At 33.6% G+C, this 22,730-nt stretch overlaps 1 protein-coding gene across 2 annotated transcripts in view; it reads right to left on the reverse strand.

Moving 5' to 3' along the window:
* LOC113497649 (prolactin-releasing peptide receptor-like) overlaps positions 1-22,730 on the reverse strand; it is a 68,722-nt gene that overhangs the window by 17,092 nt on the left and 28,900 nt on the right. The window contains exon 1 of one of the 2 annotated variants that reach the window (XM_026877300.1): positions 3,646-3,762. The exons of the other annotated variant lie outside the window; for it this stretch is intronic. The gene's annotated coding sequence lies outside the window, so the exon portion shown is untranslated. Of the gene's footprint in view, positions 1-3,645; positions 3,763-22,730 lie in introns of those variants that run through there. 2 annotated transcript variants of the gene reach the window in all.

Here is a 22,730-nt window from a genome sequence, read left to right on the forward strand (position 1 = left end):
ATCGTTAAAGTAATGGCTTGTATTGTAAAATTCGACAATCAAATATCAGATGACACGACTCGATGCGTACTTGAAGACAGGAATTCGAAGGATAATAATGGAGGCCTACATGTACCTACTCATAAAAAATAATATAAAGGAAGGAAGGAATTATGTTTCTCTGTCTATGACGCTTCATGGACAAATGACTTGCTTGGTTGACGATGATTAAGACAATGTTTGCTATGGAATAGCTGAATTCCAAGAAACAACAAAAGTAATTTTTTATGATATCTGATCCACACAGGAGCAGTTATGGTTGATTAAATTCTGATGAAAAATAATGAGTGACATCAAAACTGTCGTTGGTTTGATCTTTTGAGAGCAAAAGCCGTTGTAAACGTTGTGTACTCGATCCCTAAATTCCTTTAAGCCCCTATTTGTTTTGGTACTCGAATTATTTAAGGTTGAATTGCGCCAAAAGTGTACGTTGGGATCAAATTGTGGATGACGGAAGTAAATATTATAGGACTTTTTGGGAGTAGGTAATGTGAATGGTTTTTAAGTCGTTATATACATGTTTGGGATCTGACTAGAAGCACGACTTACCTGAAATATAACGCATTTTAGAAATAGAAAAGGCAAAAAGATTTTTTTTTACCACCTTTTGTCAAATAAGAACATTTCTTTTTGGATGGGAAATTTTCAAATAACTCCTTCCGTTTTGGGTTGAACGGAAGGCAGTGTCAGATTCCTATTGACTAAAACCTACTCATGTTTCTTCCTTTGCCCTTTGTGTACCGGGGCCAAGTTAACCCCTTCGGACAATCCCGCTGCCCCGGCAGGGTCATTTAGAAACTTAAATTCTGAATTTCGGGCTTTATTGGATACAAAAAACTTAATTTTGTGGAAATATTTGTGTGGAAAACGCGATTACTATACTGAATTTATACTCTTCATCTTGTATTGAACAGTAACTTCAGTTCGCAAGTCACTTTTCACTTTAATTCGAATTCCACTAGTTGGAATGGCTTGACAACAACTGATTTAAGGAAACTGCAAACGTCGTTTGAAGTTTCTCAATCGGTTCAGTGATTGGCCCAACGCTAAAGCGCTAAGCTAAGTTGTGTTCAATTCATTTGAAATAACTTTAGACTACTATTTGTAGAACTAACTAAATATATGTTTTTTTATGAATCTTGAATTTGCCTGGGAAATGCATATAAAGGTTTTTGCCGTGGTACCTCGAACCACCAAGAAACAGTAATTTCAGTCTAAGACTCCACCTGGCTCCTGGGATACTGCCTTTCAGAATTCTAGAAATGATATTTCAACAATTAATAGAATCACTTCATTTTAGTTTTTTTCTTTTTTATGTCGCGGGGTCTCACGAACATTCAAATCAACAAATTCACACAAATTTTTGTCCTAGGGTATGCACTGGCAATCGAAACGGCGACGTGGCGTGCAGGTTTGGCGTGGTGGCCTACACCATTACTCTCTGTAAAGTCATTTTGTTAAGATTTAATGATTTTATACCACACCCTCGCTACGTATGAACTTAGCTTACTGTAGCTGAACTTATTTCATGACCATTTTCTAGTTAAAAGATAAAAATGTTCTATATAATGAAATATACTAGAATAACTCGGTCTGTGCTCTCATGTATTATGTAAGTTGAGTAGAAACACTTACGATCTCGGATGTTGGCGGCGTGCCAAGCAAATATAGCTAAGAAAAATCTAGATTCTACAAAATGATTAAGGTATCTGACTCTTGATATTGTTACATTTTAGTAAGAACGGAATATCAAAGGCAAAAAAATATTAAAAAGTTGAAATGCTATTATTTGATAATCTCTTATTACTGCTTTTAATGTTATACCTGACGTTAAGGCGAATGCTTTAGGATACCTAAAGAGTTTAGTAGATTCTAAAAAGCAATTCGTTTTTACACATTCTACTAAATTAACGAGGTAGAGGAAAGCGCGAAAGGTAGTATGGATGTTTGTTCCTCTTTCACGCAAAAACCACTGAGCGGATTTAGACGAAACTTGGTAGACAGATAGTTTATAACCAGAATTATAATGTAATATTATCAACCAGGATAGTTTTATCTCTATCATAGATTTATTTTATGTTCCCGTGGGCTCGTTTTTTGTAGCGGGTTTATTCCACTCCCCATTCCACACAACAACAGTGTTAACCAGTCATTATATTTATTTTGGAATTGTTACCTAAAAGGCAATTAAAATGGAGCTTGCCTGGTTTTCCCCGTTTATATAATTCCTATAAGAATAATGTTTTTTACTAGTAAAATAATAAAGTGATTGTTTAAAAGTATTAAGTGCATTAAAATGCAACTAAGAATTAATTATAATATTTTCGCAATAAAAGCTCAATTTATTCACATTAACTCTTTTTATTATTATTGCTTAATGGACATACTGAAAGAGTGTTTAAATTAACTTATGCAACAGATTTCGGAAAACGGAGAACAATTCAGCAACAAATTCATTTGGAAAAGAAGTCGATTAGCGCTTTCAAACAAACAAACTCTTCAGCTTTATATATTAGTATAGATTTCAGGAATAAGATAGAAAACATTTTTGCTGAAAAGAGCAGTTTTGTGGGATTTATGCAATATTTGGTTATTACGTCTAGCTCTATTACTGTATTTAAAAAGTTGAATATTCAATTTGATAAAAATGGCCTATTCATAAAAAAAAAAAAACATACAGAGTAACCTTAAGTAATGTTTAAATTTCTTAAAAGACTCCGTTACATCAATGTTTACGATTGATCGGATACTCCGCTTTTGTGCCTTAAAAGCAAGGTCTTTGTTGGTTGAGTTACCCTAAAAAATCAAACCGTACCTTGAACTAGAAAAGGACCCCAATTTAATGTTGAATAAAAACAACCTTCATCAATATAAAATGTTGACAACACAATAAATAAACATCCATCAATCGTGAAGTTAATAAATCTTAATAATTGATTAATTAGCTGTAAAGAAGATTTACTCCGCATTCTGTTTATGTTTATACATCGTAAAACGAACAATATTTATTATAGTGTAAACACATTGAAAAGAAAAAACAGCTGTACTAATACTGGCCAAATATGATAATGGTTAGCGAGTGTAAAAAGAAAAACATATGCAGGAGGTGCATGTTTGACCAGTTTGACCTCGACGAAGCAAAGCTCTAATGTGACTTTGTCAAAGTAAAGTGTGTATATGTTTTTGAATTATTCTAAGACACTACTGACAAAACGTTGAAGGAAACCCAGATTCCATATATTGAAATCTGATTGAATTTAAGCTTGTAGTGCTAATATTATTTATTATATATTTGGGCATCATGGATCACATGGTCAATAGCGAATGGGAAGGTAAAAAGCACACCTGGGGCACGTAGTTTAGACATGAGGTCCACAGGGTTGACCATGAAAACCGCTTTTTGGTAAAAAATAAATAGCAATAATCATTATGTAATCGATGAATCCTGATGATTTCAATATGATATATATTTAGCGTATGACAAAAAAAGAGTCCACAGGCACCAGAGATGGGAAAATGTTTGCAATAACAACTGTCAAACCGTAACTGCTATATTTAGGAAATCACACGACAAATGACATTCGAAACAAACGCCAAACCTCTTACCAGCAATGTCATCCATAACTCACACACTGCGCAATCAGAAATACGGGTCTCATAATACAAAACTTTTTATACTAAACACACATATTTATTGATTCACAACAAATACCCGATACCTCTCGAGACTAAACAATAACTGACGAAACCACACGATACAGATCGGACGATAGCTAACAATGTATGTTAACAACAAATCTATTGCTTTCGATCAATCATGAACGGTAATAGAATGTACTTGACTGATTAACTATTATCTGTTGATAAGCAGTTGTATTGTATGTGTTGAACTTGAATACAATACGATAAATATTGTTTCTTGATTGCTCGGGTAGCCTAGTGGATGAGATCGCCACGCCAAACCCATTGTATGCGAAGTCTCACGGGTTTGGTCCCCAAGTAGGTACGACAGGCACTTGTTTTATCCACAATTGCTTATTCTGAGTCTGGGTGTCTTTTTGCATGTAACTTAAATGTTTCTGAAACTCCCTGTGGAAGAAGGATTTATTGTTGGAACGATTATTGATAAAACCACACAAGCTGACTGATGATAGATATTATTTTTTTGACACCAGTTAATCCACGGCACTTTTTTCATGTTACATTATTCATATTGAACGTTTATATTATTATGAATATGAACGATATCCGAGCGTTCAAAAAAAATGGTAAAATACGTCACAGTCCACGTTCAACCCTTAAGCTTAGCTGAAAGATTACCCTTTATTTTTTGAGACAATCGTTTTAATATGTCAGACGCGTGTATCCTATATACTAATTAACAACATTAAATAAAATCCAAGGGCTTATTACATAACCTCCTGACACAATAACAAAACAAAAACTTATTATTACTTTGTTAAAATATCCCAATAATATTGTTTTAACTCTGTTAAGGCAGGACTTCCGAACATAATGTGATTAAAACATTTCAACTCGTTTTTTATCAAAATCTTCCCGAAGAATAAATTTTAAGTCTTTAAACCTAAAAGCCTTTTTTTCATTGGCTGATGGAAAGTTTTAAAATGATTTAAATTGCACGTGACACTTTGTGAAGAATGAGCCGATTATTTAATTACAATGGCAGAATCTATCAAATTAATTAGTGTTTGATGAGTCGACAAGTCCATTTTGAGATTTGTGTAATTATATAATACAGTATTTTACTATGGTGTTCCACTCTTGGGCGAAGGCTTCAAATAAGTCCGCCCACAACTTTCTACACGTCAACACCTTGAACCAGCCTTCACCGTTACTCTCCATGGTACAGTTTTTCTTATTAGCACGTTATCATATTATTAGCAATTGAATATTTTAAATACATAGGCATTTCGCTACAAAACTATCCACAATTACGATTTTTCTTTTTTTTTCACTAGGATCTCAGCTATAAATCCCCGCAGCATTTTAAACTATTACATTGTACCGCATCAATTACGGAACTATATACGTTTGCCAAATTTTAACCGCGTAACCTCTACGTTGTTAGCTAATGCATGTTAGCCGGTTTCGATCGCGTTTAGTATTCCCATCATGGCAAACTATCGATATTACTGAAACCATTTCCATATACATGAGGACGACGTACAAGGGATTGCATATAATTCGTTGATATGTTAAAAACGCCTTTATTATTAAGTAGTAAGCTCCAGTTTCTGATTTATCTATACTTAATATATAAAGCTGAAGAGTTTGTTTGTTTGTTTGAACGCGCTAATCTCAGAAACTACTGGTCCAAATTGAAAAATTCTTTTTGTGTTGAATAGACCATTCATCGAGGAAGGTTTTAGGCTATAAACCATCACGCTGCGACTAAAAGGAGCGAAGATACAATGGAAAATGTGAAAAAAAACAGGGCGGGCATATATCATAACTTATATTTTCTACCCACGGGGACGAAGTCGCGGGCAACAGCTAGTTGTAAAATAAACTTTTGTGCCTTTTTTTGGGTGAAACGCTATTAACTTCAATTTACGTTGTGGGTATAGGTTGACGCTTTGCACGACTCTGGCCGGTATAATGCGCTATTGAACTTCTAAAGGTTTGTGTAAAAAGCCCACTCCTAACTCATTGTAAGAAGAGAGCACGGGACGATGCACCCTTCTCCTTCTTGGTCTACTGACCAGGTAACAGGGCACCCTCCCAACCACCCACAGTCTCGACCTTGCGGTGGTCACAGGTCGTCAGAGATTTTGTAATAATAGCGTACGTGCGCAAGAATGACACTTTGCTAAGGTTTGTTTTTATAGGTCCATTTGTCTCTATTTGACACTAACAAAGGCGGACTGTCACCCAAGGACTTACAGGTGACTTTAAACAATGCATTTTTAGATAATGCCGGGAATCATTTTTAACATTTATCTATGCGTTAAACTACTACTGATTTCCTAAATTACAACACTAATACATACTGTTGAGCACTGGCCTCTATTCATATAAGACTTAAATCACCTTGTTATACCTAACCATTTCTCTCAGTCTTTATAAAAATATTTTCTAAGCAGAAATATTTTCTTTAAGACTTTGTCTAGTGCAGCACACTTAAAATCCTAAGAGCTCTAGTAAGCTCCGCTCTTTGCAGTATTACAAAAGGCGGAGATTCTAAGAAGTCGGTCCTGGTTTTGATTGATTTACCACTAGAACAACAGTTGCTCTTCTAGATATTTTTATAAGCTCTTAAGGCATTTGTTGATGTTGTGGAAGAGATACGGTACGAAGCTAGCGGAACGTGTAGTACCTACAGACGAAGGACTTATTTTAAAAGGAATATAAAAGTTTAGTGAATAGACGATGTTTTTATTTCCTGTCATGTGCGAGTCGGATTTGCGACACTGAAGGTTCGGTACACAAAACTAAAGACAGACAAATTGTGAAATAAATAATAATAAATTAATCCTTGTGTCGCATGTGGTTTCACAAACATTCTAGTCACATGCAAAAAGAACCCAGACTCAGAGCAATTCGAGAATTGAACAATGAAAGTAGCAACAGAGGTGGTATTCAAACATCTATGAACATATCAACTGTTTACCTTATCTCGGTTCATGGGGTAAAGCGTGTGCCTCAGGTAGTGTGTAGTTTTAATTCTTTGTGAACGGAATGCTAAAGACGGTCGCTTTGATGTAGCTATGCCTTTTTGTGTTGTACTCGTAAAGTACGGTATCGTATTTGTAACAATATTTATTTGAGCAAATATATTTACTTCAGCAAACATACCGTGCCATGTCAATAGGTATGTTATTCTTTCCTTGTTATTTTTTATTTATTCTATAGGTATTCCGTAAATAATAACATGAAAATATCTCCAGCAGACGTTTAATTTATTCTACTGTTTTTTTGCGGATAACTTCTAACCATGGCTTGTAGTTGGGTGCGAGCATCTGCATAATGCGGTTTCCTGATTGGTCGGCATCCACGGAATTTTAATCATGGCTACCATTTGTGCTATGAACGTAAGAGCGTTTTGAATTGACCATTGACGATAATTTGAAAATATAGAGATGAATATATTTTTATTTTTTCCATGGAGATTAATTATAAACCCTCTGTTACTGTTACTTACTAAGACTTATGTTAATAAAACATTTTCAAAATAGAAACAAAACTTTTAGAAATAAAACTGTTATCGTAAAACCACAAATGGTAGTAATGTAAATATTCTAATTACGGTTATACGGGTTTAAAACCACTTCTAAATATTCGTTTAAATTAAAATATTGCAACCAGAGTAAAATAGAATAAGAAAACCGGTGAAGTGCGGCTGGGTGGTAAACTTTTTTATTTAAGTATTTGGTGTTAAAGTGGCAACAGAATACATTATGTATTAAAAAATAACTCTCTGACTACATAGGTTCATGAAATACAGCCTGATGGCGGACAGATATATGGAGCGACATTAATAGGGTTTATTTTTACCCTATGAGAACGAAACAAACAAAAAAAAGAGTAGTTATGTTTCTATTAAATAGTACCCAATAGTAGGACCTTAAAAAGGGCATTACACCAAAGGGTGAAATGAAAAATATGTAGCATAAATTACAAAAGCATCTGTTACTTTAGGGTGCTTTAAAATAAATTGGATAAATTAGAACTTTCATATTAAAATCTGGTCTAACAAACGTTTTGAGAAAATACGTTTTGCTACTAAAATCACTTTTAGTAAGTGAGTTTCAAAATTCGAAAACTTTTTGGAAATCTGGTTGGAAAAGGCGTTTCAATATGAATAAAATTATCTCGAGATAATTTTATTTGTAAGTTGAAAACTTTATTGCTATTAAATCATATTTTGGAGCGACTTGAATCCAATCAACATATTTTAAGAAAAAAAAAGGTTTTTACAATTGCGTTATCAGGTTTTTTCTGGTACATAATTAATAATAATAATATCTATTATATTAACTATATTTATATTTATCTATATACCCATGAAGCTATCCCGTGCATAAAAGGCTAATAATAATTATTCTTCAAATAAAAACTACTGAAATAAAAATACGAACTATCATATAACTTATGTCATTAAATCTAAAATATATATCACACGCACTTAACCTAAAAAAATATCCAAGACTGTTTAGGCACCGTTGACAATCCAACAAAATATATTTTCAGGACCACAACACGAACTGACTTGTAGCGAAAAAATAAAATACCCCAAACATTTAGTACCTACCAACTTTATTTTCTTTTGCTCAGGTATAATTAATGAATATCAATAAATGTATGTGTTTTACCTATTTTTATTTATTTTTACCCCTACCTTGACACTAGTGACAAAACATCAATCAATCATTTTTGTAATGTTTTTTTGTCTTTTTTACTATCGAAATCTATTATGTATAAGTCTAAGTCATAAAGATTTATTTAGAAGATTCGCGCCACGTATCGTTTGCCAAGATTGTTAAGTAAGTATATTGCACGAATAAATAAAAAAAAAATATCAAAAGAAAACCGCAATTATAAAAGATCTGAAAACACCTCACGCTTAACAATTCCATGAATATAAATCTGTACAAACAGAGACAAAAAAAACAACCAATAACAAATCCTTTAAATCCGTTCTCACACAATCAACTAACTCAAAAAACCGCCTTCTCACGTCAACTTACCCCATATTTCCACAACACCGATCAGCACTTACAAACAATAATATCGATAAATGACGTCATCGAAAAAATAAATGCCACGACATTCATCGTCACGGCTGCAATGGGGTAATGTCAATACCGTGAGCTGTTTGCTGTTACCCCGAATGTAAACTATCGGTAATGGACACCAGTATACGTGACATTAATATTCGTGTGATGACATTCGATGGAAGAATGTGAGTTTGTATTTGAATGTAAACACTTTTAGTTTGTGATCTTTTTGATGGATTTGTTACTTATATTTTTTTGTTCAAAAATAGCGTAAGTGTTTGTATTTGTGACAGGAATAGGATTTTGGACAAAAAAAATGTTTAGTCCGTTACACGGATTCAAAAAAAATATTGGATTGGATTGGATGCAAAAAATGAAGTAGATAAAGCAATTAAAGCCATACATTTAATAATCCTCTACTTTTTAATGATATTATTATGATGAAAAGAAAAAAAGGCATAATAATTTTTGGGAATCTGTGTGACGAAAAAAATATATTTATATTAATAGACTATGGCAAATATCCTATTTGTGAAAACCTAAAAAAAAGAGGTTCTCAAACGAAAAAAATAAGTTTTCATAATTTCACAATTTAGTTTTGACAATAACCATACTTATTACCCTTGTCTGGGGGTAATAACTACAAATAATACAGTAAGTCATACTTAGTAAGATAAATTGTAAGTCATGAATATATTAAGTAGGAGTTGGCTAACTCGTAGCTGCTACGCTTAATAAGCTTTAGCGTAGCGTAGACGGCTCGTAGCCGTAGTAACTCTGAATGATGTAGAGTTAAGATTACGATCTTATTTTAGTGGTTAGATTTTTCTTAATACTCCTGAGTCATGGTAAGTGAAAAGTATTGGATTTAGTAGCTTGAACATAAAGAATAACATACAAAATAGAGCTATATTACAAACTAGCAGGTACCCGCGACTTCGTCCGCGTGGTTAGAAGATATAAGTTACGACACCTTCGGTTACAATATCGCAGTTTTCTTATCGAAACCTAATATTTTTGAAATAAATTATAGCCTATGTTCAGTGGGGATAATGTAACTCCTCAACATGGAAAGAATTTTTCAAATCGGTCAAGTAGTTTCGAAGCCTATTCGTGTAAAACAAACAAATTAATATTTCCTCCTTACGATATTAGTATAGATTAAATTGTTTTATAATTGACCACGCGTTAAATAGCACAGTTATTAATGTTTATTGATTTATTCATAGCTTGGTATCAATACAAACAGTTTTGTAGATAGGCATACGTATATGACTCAATATAAAAGCATAAAATCACATTCCATAGACAATAAATATATCGCAACCATTGATTACTCCGTCATTCAATTTACTCCAGAAAATCTTAATTGATTCACACTATTATTAACATTTATCTGCCCATACATTGATACATGTACTTGTATCCTATACCTAACACCTCCTCACACTAAATACACGTCATTAAATTCCACTTAAGGGGTTCAACCTATTTTAAACTGCGGAATCACGACACTTGGTCTCGATATAAACCCTTAACCCAGATTAACTTTGTTGAGATACAACACTAACTATATTTTTCGCTCGACGATAAAAGAGCTTTTCCGACCTCCTTGGGGTAACTTGTATTTTAAACGTGTTTGTGAAGGCAAAAGTTTTCCAAGGAGAGTTTAAGTTAATATTAATTTTGTGTATACTTAATTTTGTTTTTGGTAAAATAAAATACTTGTTTTCTGGCCTGGCGGAAAATAAAAATTGCCGAGAACATGTTTTAGTTTAATTTTGTAGTTATCCCACCTCTATTGCAAACTTCATTTTGTATGTAAAAACTCCCCTGAAGAAAAGATTATTTTAATTATTTCAAATTAAACATGACCTTTTAATTTTTTGTTGGTGTACTACACAAAAATACAATTTAATTAAAAACATATACATATTTAAGTATATAATATGCACGAGTAAACACCTGAAAGTTTACCAGACAACCTGTTTATTCAGCCACAGATAACCTATAATAGGACAATGACCCCGCTTCACGGAATGATCAATTGCTATCTCGTGCCAAATTATGGCGAGTGCATCCCATTTGTTGCCAACTCATTCGGGATTACGTATTACCGGAATACATCATTCCCTTATAATACCTCGTCACAATATTATTGCGCAAGAAACAACCCAAATCCTAACATAACAAATTTTGTCATAGGTGAAGCAACTTTTCCAATAATTCTCATTTGGGGTAAGATCCGATTCGTATCACAGATGGGACTTAATATGGGTCGTATTAGGAAAAACACGCGGTTATTTTATAGATATTGGGGTAATGGGAAACCTGTTAATATAATAATATGATGGATGGAACATTGTGTTGAAATTAATATTTTTACATGAATCAACAAGCATTTATGTCATAGAAAAACGCTTGTTCTGAGTCACTAATCTGAGTTACAGAAACTAGGTGGATGAAACAAAAAACGAAAATTAAGGAGTAAGATAGTGTGTTAAAATTCTTCTTTTTCTAACATATAATTACAAGAGCCATTCCACAGCGAATATCATAAGATTAGAGGATTACAGTGCCTATTACCTAATTGACAAAATGTTATACGACACCTTCAGTCTGAATACCTCAGCCATTAATTATCAGCGTAATGACAACCTTACTGCTATGGTAATAAGAACCGTCTAATTGAAGGTGATCCAATGACTAATTGTTCTTTCCTTAACTTCCGACTGACCGTTTGGAAGGGAAGTAAAGAAACGGATGAATAAGTTTGTTGAACTCCTTGTGCCAATAGAATACTTTTCCAAGACAGTAGACAGCCCAAAATACAATTCCATCTTCCTTACTAATTCTGTTCCGCTGATAGTATTTTTTTTAATATGTATAGGTGAATATGTTTCTAGAAAGCCTGACAGCTACATCCTGACCTTTTAAAGCCTATGTAAAGTAAGGAAAGTAGCACATAATTTGTCATTTATTTGGTCTTTTTCACAACTGTTTATCGATTTTAGTAAATATATATTGCGACTCACCTTAAAAAAATCCATACCACAAATAATTCGTAACATCACCAAATTTCAACACCATATTGTACAAATTCAACCTCACAACCTCTTCGGTAATAAAGCGATTGCGACACAATTACGTTTATGATTTTAATGGCTTTATCTACGAGTGTATTCCGTGCGTGGGTTTTAACGAGCTTTTAACGATCCTGCGACAAGTCAAACAATCAAAATTCGCAGATAACTAGAGCTGAAACAAGGTTCAATCGTTGTTTTTTCCTGATTGTAATCGTATCCGTCTTGATAAGGGAGATTACGTGTGATGTAGTTTTTGTAATGTTATTCGAGCTAAGATTAAGCTACAATAGCACAAGTTGATCAATCACAGGATATATCCGTTATACTCTGAGGATATAACCGCAGAAGTGAAACGATCACAGGTTAAGCTATGCTTGACGCGGTTGGTCCGTAGATGGGTGACCATCTTTGTCATAAGGAGTTCCTCCGTGTTTCGGAAGGCACGTTAAATGGTGGATCCCAGCTGTTATTCTTACATCTTTGACAGTCGTTACAGGTAGTCAGAAGCTTGAAAAGTCTGACAACCAGTCTAACCAAGGGGTATCGTGTCGCCCAGGTAACTTGGTTGAGGAGGTCAGATAGGCAGTCGCTCCTTGTAAAACACTGGTACTTAGCTGAAACCGGTTAGACTGGTAGCCGACCCCAACATAGTTGGGAGAAGGCTAGGCCAATGATGAATAACTGTGATTAAATTCCTTACTAAGCCTGTTTTGATACCACATACTTTGGTAATTAAATAATAAGTAGTAATATAGAGTCGACTGGCAGGAGCTGGAAGCAAGCAGCCGAAGATAGACCTCGATGGCGTGCAATTGGGCAGGCCTTTGTCAAGCAGTGGACGAATATGGACTGATGATGATGATGAATATAGAGTCAGTACATAACGAAAATATTTTGTTGAATACCTACTTCAATAAAGCTATTGTCGAGAGACCATAAAAGTTGACTAACTACAAAAAAATAACTAACCAATTTATTTTTAACGAATTCAAATCAAATTGGTGTTCATTCGATATTAAAAAATAGAAATGAAAATCGTGTTATTACTTTCATTAGTTTAAAATACAGACCAATGAATATTGAATCTAGATTGGGTTTTAAAAAATCACGCGTAGTTTAGGTAATAAAGAATTTGATTTTATGAAACATTAAAAAAAAAAGAATAGTTTTTGAATAATTATTAAGCTTCAGTGCTCTTAGAGCAAAATAGGAATCCCGTTATTAAGGCTCCATTACATACATACATTACATTTAGTTTAGATACATTTTATAAAGTTACTTTAACTACGCTTCACAAGTACTCTTAGTGTCGCGAGTCGCTTTTGATAACGTCCAACTATTTGATTTTAACACGTAACTAAGTTTGTCACATACAGCAATATCGATAGAAACAAACATTTACATTCACTTCAAACATTTATATAATAAACACCTATTCGACGGAATGTTCAAGGCAATATGTTCGTTATCTCTGGCTAAACTATCAGAAAGCTTCAGTTTCAGTCAATATTTACCAAAACTTTTGTTTGCAAAGAACAGTAAGATTAAACTTCGATAGATTCTCTGGTTCCGCTAATCTTGCTGAAGGCTAGAGAATATTGAAATCGAACAACAATATGAGTGTTTGATCTTCAAATATTTCGTAAAGACTGACTCATTGCTGTAGGAATATGAACCTTATCTAAATTTCGTTAGAGTTCAAAATCGTCTTCAGGATTTTTGGAATTTAGTTTAACTGAATTTGAGTGAAAGTTTATTTAACAATCACCTGGTAGTATTTTAATTCAATCTCAGCAGGCTTCCACCTTAAATTAAAATTCTTCAGATGCGACAGAAAGAGCCGCTGTCACGCTTTCTCAACTGCAATAATATTAATCATTTATAAATAAATACATACATTTATGAACACAAACAACTTAAAGTTACATATTATACGAAAGAGGTGTAAAAGGCATTCTTTAAAAATCTCTTCCAGGTACTGTCATTTTGGTTACCAAAATCGGGATAAAATATATCATTTATGCATTAATCCTGCTTATAAACTATCTGTGTACCAAGCCTCGCCTAAGTCCACTCAGTATTTGTCAAACGGAACACACATCCATACTTACATACATTCGTGTTTATAATATTAGTAAGATAGTAATCCACCTATGACATACATATGTATATAGAAACCCTATATAGTATGTAAATAAGTAAGTCTACATATTGCACATTATGTATGTTTAATTAAGATATATATACACTACCTTACCTTTATTTATAGGCACACCTACCTCTTGATATCTCTGCATCACCCTATGGTTGACTGGTAGAGAATGCCTCAGGAATTAAGTCCGCCATTGTACATTTAATGTATAAAAGTGTAAATAAAATAAATAAATATCGCTTACAAATAAAACTATAAAACTATCCAGGATCAGGTCACTTCGCTTCATTATTGTTACTCAGGTAAATAAGTATTAATTATAAAAGAGACAACCGCAGGCAGTCTGTATCCAAATTAATAACCAGTACGAGTTCATATTTTTGAAACAAAAGCTTTCCATGCATTAATACACAAAAGCGAGCCATTGATGAGAGGAAATAATTACTGTTCTGAATACCGCAACCATCGGTACGTAATTAGCGGGTTTCGATCATAATCAACGATTGGCGAGGCTTGGTCATTTTTTGGGTTTCGTATCCCGAAGTTAAAAAGGGAACCCTAATATAAAGATTTCGCTGACTATCCTTCCGTGATAGCTCTATAGTTAATTTTCATAGACGATATCTTTCTGTAACCGCTGTAACAACGAATGATAAAAAATTGAAATAGGCTTAAGCAACGGCTGGTCTTTAATTTGATGGTAATTTTCTTTTCAAAAAATATTTTTCTCTAACGTTTACGTTAAAACTCACAGTCATTGTGAAAAAAGGAACAAAGTATGAATCCAGATTAGGTAATAAAAAAAATCTTCAGTTACATCCAGGAAACTTATTCTCGTGGGCTTTTTACAAACTTTCAAAAATTAAATGTAAGCATCATATCTGTGCTAAATAATCCGTAATCACGCATATCCGTACACGATTCCTAGTCCTGCGCAAGAATCGCGTGTTCTGGCGTAGTAGCCTAGGTTTATAACTCTGCTGTCACTCAAATCTTTGCAGGTATTGTTATTAATACCTGCAACGATTTAAGAATAAGAAGCAAGAAATAAACACGAAAAAATAACTTAATACAGCTAGCGGACTACAACAAAACAAATGACATTCGTCCCATTTTCTAATTGAATTATTCACGTCACGAACATAGACCCTCGGAATCCCACAGGAGAAGTCAGGAGCTCATCGCCTGGTCAATATTAAACTACCGCTTTCATTATAATAGGCCTTTAACCTAATAATAGAAACAAAGGTAACTATCAAAAGAGTTTCATTGTTTTGAAAGTACCATAATTGGTTTGTAAGGGTAAGAGAGATTAAGAGAGATTTATATTTAATTTTTTAAAAGGACTTGAAATAATGTTTGAAAATTAAGACTATTATCGTATTCGATTGACTATACTATTCTCAAAAATATAATGAACCGACATACTTAATTCATTTACTAATTAAGTTGTACAAACACAAAATACATTAACATGTGGAGCTTACAGTTTCCAACTAAGATTCGTGTATATAATTGTCAAAATACTCATATCAAAAATACAATAAGATCATTGCCCTCACAATCCACTCAACCAATTAACTGTTAGTCAATTAATCACACTTTAATACCCGTCCTGAAAATCAAACGGATGACCTCGAAATGAGGCAATATTGACGCGCGTATGACGTCATATTTTACGTACATGTAATATGTGTGTAAGGATGTTGTGCCCAAATTTAAGGCCGTGCTCTTCCTATATTATTCATTTTCTCTGAATGTGACGGGATTATAGTCTTTTATTATGTTTGGCTGGAGTCAGGAGGCTGTATGTTTGTGAATGACTTTAATTTGGTAGTAAATATTATTCATATTATTTGGCTTTGTGTAGGGATGGTGGTTTTCGTTTCTGGCTGTATAATTATGACAAAAGCAGGTTTGAATAAGTGAATAACGAGAGAGTTGAAGATTTATTACGATCCGTATCAAAAATAGAAAGACAAAATATGATAATCTTATATTCCATAATCACATCTACATACATAACTTTATGAAGTTATAATATAATATAAAGGATACTCTCTCCACCAAAAGTTCAAGAAAATAAAGCGCTAAAAAGAAAAACATTTGAAATACGATTAAAATAAAGATGTATTTGTTTACCTGCCTTATAAATGGATTCTAATATCCTTAAGTAAAGTTATACGTCCGAGCAAAGTAAAATATTACGGGATTTCAACGTGAGGTGAGGTGAACTAAGTTTGTTTGGTAACTCATTTCGGAACGTGCCCTCAGGTTTCTAAACAAAGTTTTCTAGTAATTTGTTTTGAAGTAATAAAATCAAATTTTCTACAGTTTGCCCTCCTTTATAGCGTTTGATGATGCAAACATGCTGTAGTTAGTGTAACGTGTAAAGTGTAAGGTTGCCTTCGGACTAATAGAGATTATTTAAATATCCACACACGTGCCGAAGGGTTAAATATTTTTCATGGTTGTTTGAATAGAACAGCTAAATTATGTTAAGTCAACTTAATTGATAAAAAAAACACATACACATTTCTAGAAACATTAAAAAGCACTTGTGATAAAGCGAGATAATGCAAAAGATCAATGACTTGCTTTAAAAAAATAATTATCCCACACAATCGTCTTCTACTAATTTTCGTATTACTTAAATCAATATTCTTCATTACTGTTTAAGTAAAGAACAATTCAATTAATATAATGACGAAGTACTGAAACAATGAGCAAGGATTTGTTACATAACTTCGGTTCCCTAAAAATGAGGGCGCCGCGGCGTGCCAAGTTTAACCAAATGGAGCTTAAATAATTAAATTGACACCGCAATGGACTTAACGAAATCTTTGCGACTGGATGGAATTTGGGTTAAGATATTTTTTATAAAGGAACAAAATATAAAACACGTAAACGCTGTATGAAAAAATCTTTCAATTGATCATGACATATTAATGCTCAGATTGGGATTGTTTATATAAATCTGTAGATTTATTCAGTGGTGAATTTTCGCAAATGGCCTCCGACATATTCATATTATTCTATATATACTTCCATTTATTATCACTAATTTGATTATAATTATAATCAGTAGCAAACTTTATATTTACACGTGTCCAAATTTAAAGTACAAACATTACTTACCCAATATTACAAATGTACTTAACTAATTTTGTTTAAAATCCCGTTCATCCCATTCAAAATTAAATAATCTCTTAAGTAGATCCAAAAACCTTCGAGCCGTACATTACTTGGGCTGCCAACGTGAAAAGATGAAACAATTTAATTAAAATCCCAAAATAAAAACGCCATGCTTACAGATATAACGACACAAGCGTCTGATTAATGAAAAAGGTCTAATTGCGAGGGTCGTAATTGATTGCTATTGAATCAATCAATCAATATTGTCTACAATTTGCACATATTGAAAATGCTCTGGCAAAATTTATTAACGATCGTGTAGTGTAAACAATAGCAAAATAAATTGCGTCAAGGACGGGGAAAATCTGGAGGATGCTTGCCCAGACTAAACATAAACGCCAGTGATTGGCAAAAGGGAAATAAAGAGGAAATTTTGTTGAAAATCCGAAAATTAAAACTCAAGAGACGGCAGAAAAAAATACTTTTTTCAGATAATTTTCTTTTCACTATTCTGTTATACGAGCTATACCTATATCCTCAAAAAGCCAAAAAAGTAAGTAAGTATCCACATGAAACTAGATCCATAAGAACGGAAGGCAACAAATCACTTGAATTTCAAACATCCAAAGCGAAATCAAGAAATCTTCGGATCCGGTGCACTGCCGGTCCTTTAGCACTGTATTTACGAACTGTAGCGATATTTCTAAAGTAAACTGCAACTTGCACGTCTCGAACCTCGCCAGAATGTATCGCAAATCGTTTACAGCATACCTTAGTGTTTGCTGAAACTAATGTTTTCGATACAAGATTTATCGAAACATTTTCAAGCTTCGACTATTTATTGTTTAGAAACGTGGACTAAAATGTGTATTACTTCTTTTATTATTTTATTTGAGTTGCTTGTACTTACGTGTGGAAACATCCGTTGTTAGATTAAGAGTATTTAAAGTTATAACTGGAATGAAGGATCCCGTCTCTACTCTATCTTTTCTCAGAGAGGAAAGGGTACTTACCATCCATCTCTACAAAGAAATTCAGCTCACGGAAGCCACACAGTGCAAGTGCTAGTGATTTATTCATTCCGGCAAAGGCTAGGAGGCAAGCAAAGAGTTTTTATTCAGTCAGTTTGCAATGACCGGACGCCATGTGATCAGTGAACTGGAGTCTACCTTCTCACCCCGAAAACGAAAATAAAGTTTCACTAGGCCATTCGGAGTGGGCGATCCTAATTGAAATAATTAAGGCATATTCAAAGTAAAAGGAAAAGTTTTGGAAATTTTACATATTGAGAATTTTGTTTGAAATTTCTAGAATTTTAAACATGTTAAAAGTTTACGTAGATAGAAGGGTACACAAGATTTATCTCTCTGAATAACATTTTCCTAGAATATTGCTGACACGGCGTGGGTTTTGATTACTAATATGACTTAAATATACTTACGATCACTTTGATTCCTGGAATAGGAATAGGTTATGCCCACGTTTTACTAACATTAATAATGTTACATTCAAGTTTCGGCTGAAATTTGTAGCGTTAATAAATTAGAAGGCCAAATTGAGATACCAAAATTTATGGAAAATGATTTAATTTTAAATTGAAATTTATTTTCAAACATTTTGTAAATAGAATAAAGGCATGAATACGAACTTCTGCCTTTTGAATTTATACTGAGTATCACCAACTGTAGGAAAGATGAAAACAACTTTAATATGACTGATCAAGAATACAGGCCAGAAAATTTAATGGTAATTTTTTTTGGGACACGCGGTTTATATTAAGAAATACTGATTTATAAATGAAGTTGCATCAGTGAAGGCTTGAGCATGATCTAATGAAATCTTATATAAGAATTCATACACGAGCTATATAAAGGCCTACTTATCCGTTAATATGACGTAACGACGAATGACGAATCAATATGATACAGATAATTTCGAAGATGTATAAAAAAATGAATAACATTTGTGTTAATAATAGGCTGGATACCTTCGGTGTCATAAAACCCTATTATTTGACGCAATAATGTATATTTTCGTAATCAACTTCGAGAACGAACTTTTTTGATTTGCTAAACATTTTTTGCTTACTACACATTCCATTTTCAAATTTCCCATTTTACTTTTTTCGTTTTCAAAAATCAGGCAGATGGAATTTCATTGGTTTTTATACGACCAGTTTTTTTTGTTCGACGGTTGGTAGAACGTAAAACTTTTAACGGAAAATCTTTCATCCGTCGTTTATTTGAGTTGGGAAAAATCATGGTACGGTATTCAGCCTTTTTTCTGTGATTAGGTTCTATTGACGAACGAGTACATTTCCAACATCTATTTAGTTTGACGTATAACATTTCCCATTAAATAAATAAATAAATGCGGACAACATCACATACATTGTTCTGAACCCAAAGTAAGTTGCTAAAGCACTTGTCTTATGGAATTCAGATACAACGAAGGTACCACAAACACCCAGACCCGAGACAATGTAGAAATGTGATTTTTTACATTGACCCGGCCGGGGATCGAACCCGGCACCTCAGAGCTAGCGACACCTTGAAACCGGTGCGTGCGCCACTCAACCACGGAAGTCGTTTAGTTTACATGATTCTCAGATTATATTTCTATTACAAAAATACGTCTAAAAATCATATAAATTTTTACATGAATAGCTTGTATTACATCGATTCTTGTTTCTATTTTATAAAGGAATAAGTAAGACTTCCAAAATACATTATAATTATAAGTGACACCTCAATACAAAAAAAAAACCGTTTCATTGAAAACTTTGTAAGGTAAAACGCACGAAAACCTTTATCATGTAAAAAGTTCCAACCAGAAAATGTTTCTTTCATTTATTCCTTTACGAAAAATACCTAATCTCAATAACAATAGAGTTCAATGGTAACATATCACAGCGTTGCCATGGCAACCCCAACTTCTCTGCCACTCTCATGGCAATTGTAAATTGTTATTCTTTTTTTGTATCGTTGTACGTGCTTTTTCCTTGTTAGAATGGGAACAACGGCATTGTGACGCCGACAAGCGGTAAAGGATATTATTATACGTTTTTTCTCTCGTCAAAGACGAGTGTACAGAATGATTTCTTATGCACAAGGTGACATGGAGTTTGAGTGACTTTCAGTAATGTTTTGAGGAAATGGAAATAGTTCTGTGGAAGTTTTGCTAGTTACTGTGATGCTGGAAAACCATTTGTAAGCCATCGAAACAAATCTATGTTGACTCAAGTTTGACTTCAAACACATGATTGTTATTTTTAGTTCGTTGAACAGCTGTTGCGATACGCAACACCTGTAGTTAAAAAAGAGTATTTATGTTAACTAAAATTACGAAAAGATTTATATTTGGGTAGCTCGCTTCTAAAACGCCGGTAGCAACAATTATAATTGGGTTCATATTTCTTTTTCCGTTGTAGAAGCAAGATGCCGCTACTTGCAGTGTAGTGTCATCTCGCTTGCACACTGGCAATTGTCCTGTTATTACAGCTCTTGGTAAAAGGCACACTGGTCAGCCGGGCTAAAAACAATACCTAGTAAATCATTGTACGTATAAACAACAATTCGGACAAGCATCTGGAATTTTTGAACAATTCCATCGGAATGAAATAGTTTAAATACTTTTATTTTATTTGTTGTAGACTCCGCTTTGTTTTATTATTTTTAGATTCAGCGATGGGAAAAATATCGTACGTGTTGAAAGATACCATTCATAATATATTTGACGCAACGTTTTTGTTCTCAACCGTGAGGAAATATTATATGTATCTTGGTTTATTTTTATGAGATTTGTGTTTTGCCTTATTGTTTCGAAATAGGGGTCAATGAACTTATTATAGTAATCCACATCGGTAGTTTTTTTTACTATTGATCCTTTCAGCATTTAATCATGATTGTAGTTATTATAAAAATGAATCTAATCAATTCAATTAAATCCTTTTTTTTATGTATAGCCTTTGTCAGATTCAACTGCAGGTAAAAGGCAGTTTTTCTTCCAGACTTTCTTTTGCGATTTCTGAACACGTAGACAAGTCATTTTGAGCAAATGCATCCTGACCAATGAGCAACATTTGCCACCCTCTGAAACCCACGGAAAAGTCAACGTCGCTTAACTTTTGATTATATACAAACAATTTCTAGCAAGCAAACCTTATTAAGGCAATGTTTTTTACACGTAAATAAATACTTGAAACTTCATACGACGTACTGAGTAACTGAGTAATTTTCGTTAAAGAGCTTTAACGAGTTTCGCGGAACTTGAATGGTGAGGCAAATTACTTTAATTTTCTTATCGTGGAATCGATACCTGCATTTTATAGTTAAGACCTACAATTGAAGATAAAACAAGTCACTTGGCATTTAATACATTTGAGTAATACGTATCATTTCCAATGCTTGTGGGGAGCGTCTATTACAGTGTCTTTTTAACCCTTGACCTTAATGTGTGCCCGTCTGTGGAACCGTGGCAACTAAACGGGTGAATCGAATGAAATAAGATTTCTTATGCGATGAGGATTTTTGACATGTTCCGCAACATGGGTCCAGACATTTCATGGACTCTTTTCTAAGAATTACGAGTTCGTCAGCCTGTGTCTATATATGTATGTCCGTGGGTCTGTCTGGGACATCGCAGCTCCAAAACCGGTAAGCCGTATTACATTGACCCAGATAAATTTTCATTTCATGTATTTGTTTTTTACTTGTCAGTTCTCTGTTTTACGGGAAACGAGGTACAGTGTGCAAATCAGTATAGGTCCTTGACAAAAGCCGTCTTCACATGAGCTGGTCTATATCTAACTGCACTACGCATAATATACCTATACACGACGTAAGTGTATGTGACTGGTTACTTACAAAAAAAGATAATACTTGGTGTAACAGAAACCCCGTTAAATGCCAACGTCAAGCAGTTTCGTTGGAACCATTAAAACGTACATCTCTTTTCACTTTATAAAAGAAAGATAAAGGTATCAAGTAATAAGTACTTACAAACGGAGATCATTTGAAAAACAGGTTTACGAGTTTACTGCTCAATTACATTGGCTGGGGGCGGCCATTTTATGTTCCAGCGAAGTGAAACTTGACGGACCATTAGACGTGTTGTTCTTGATTTATTGTCATCGATGTTTTTGTCATTAGCTATAGTTTGTATGGATTAAATTGTTGGTACTAAACATTAAGGACCTCTCTCTATATCTAAGTGGTACTGTGATTCATTAATTATTCGTCATTTTTTGAGGTCTGGCTTTTATTTCTATTCTGTGTACCTGTGCCCATATGTTGGGTGGTTGGTGTTGCGTACAGAAATAAGTATTTTTCTTCTTAATTTTGGTACGGCTACGATCCCAATTATTTTCTTTAAAAAAATAAAATTCCTACAATAGTACAAAATGTACTAGACAGGAAAGTTAAAAAATTGGTTGACAAAGAAAACTAATACATTTTACAAAAAAGAGGTACATTCAAAATGCTACATGGACAGTATGAATCGGACAATTACGGGAACTCTTAAAGTATTAATAGCTAAGACAGTTCTCATTGCGGTGACAGTATCACACCACTTGTATAG

Source organism: Trichoplusia ni, chromosome 1 (assembly GCF_003590095.1).
Source record: "Trichoplusia ni isolate ovarian cell line Hi5 chromosome 1, tn1, whole genome shotgun sequence".
In the NCBI taxonomy this organism is placed as follows: Eukaryota; Metazoa; Arthropoda; class Insecta; order Lepidoptera; family Noctuidae; genus Trichoplusia; species Trichoplusia ni.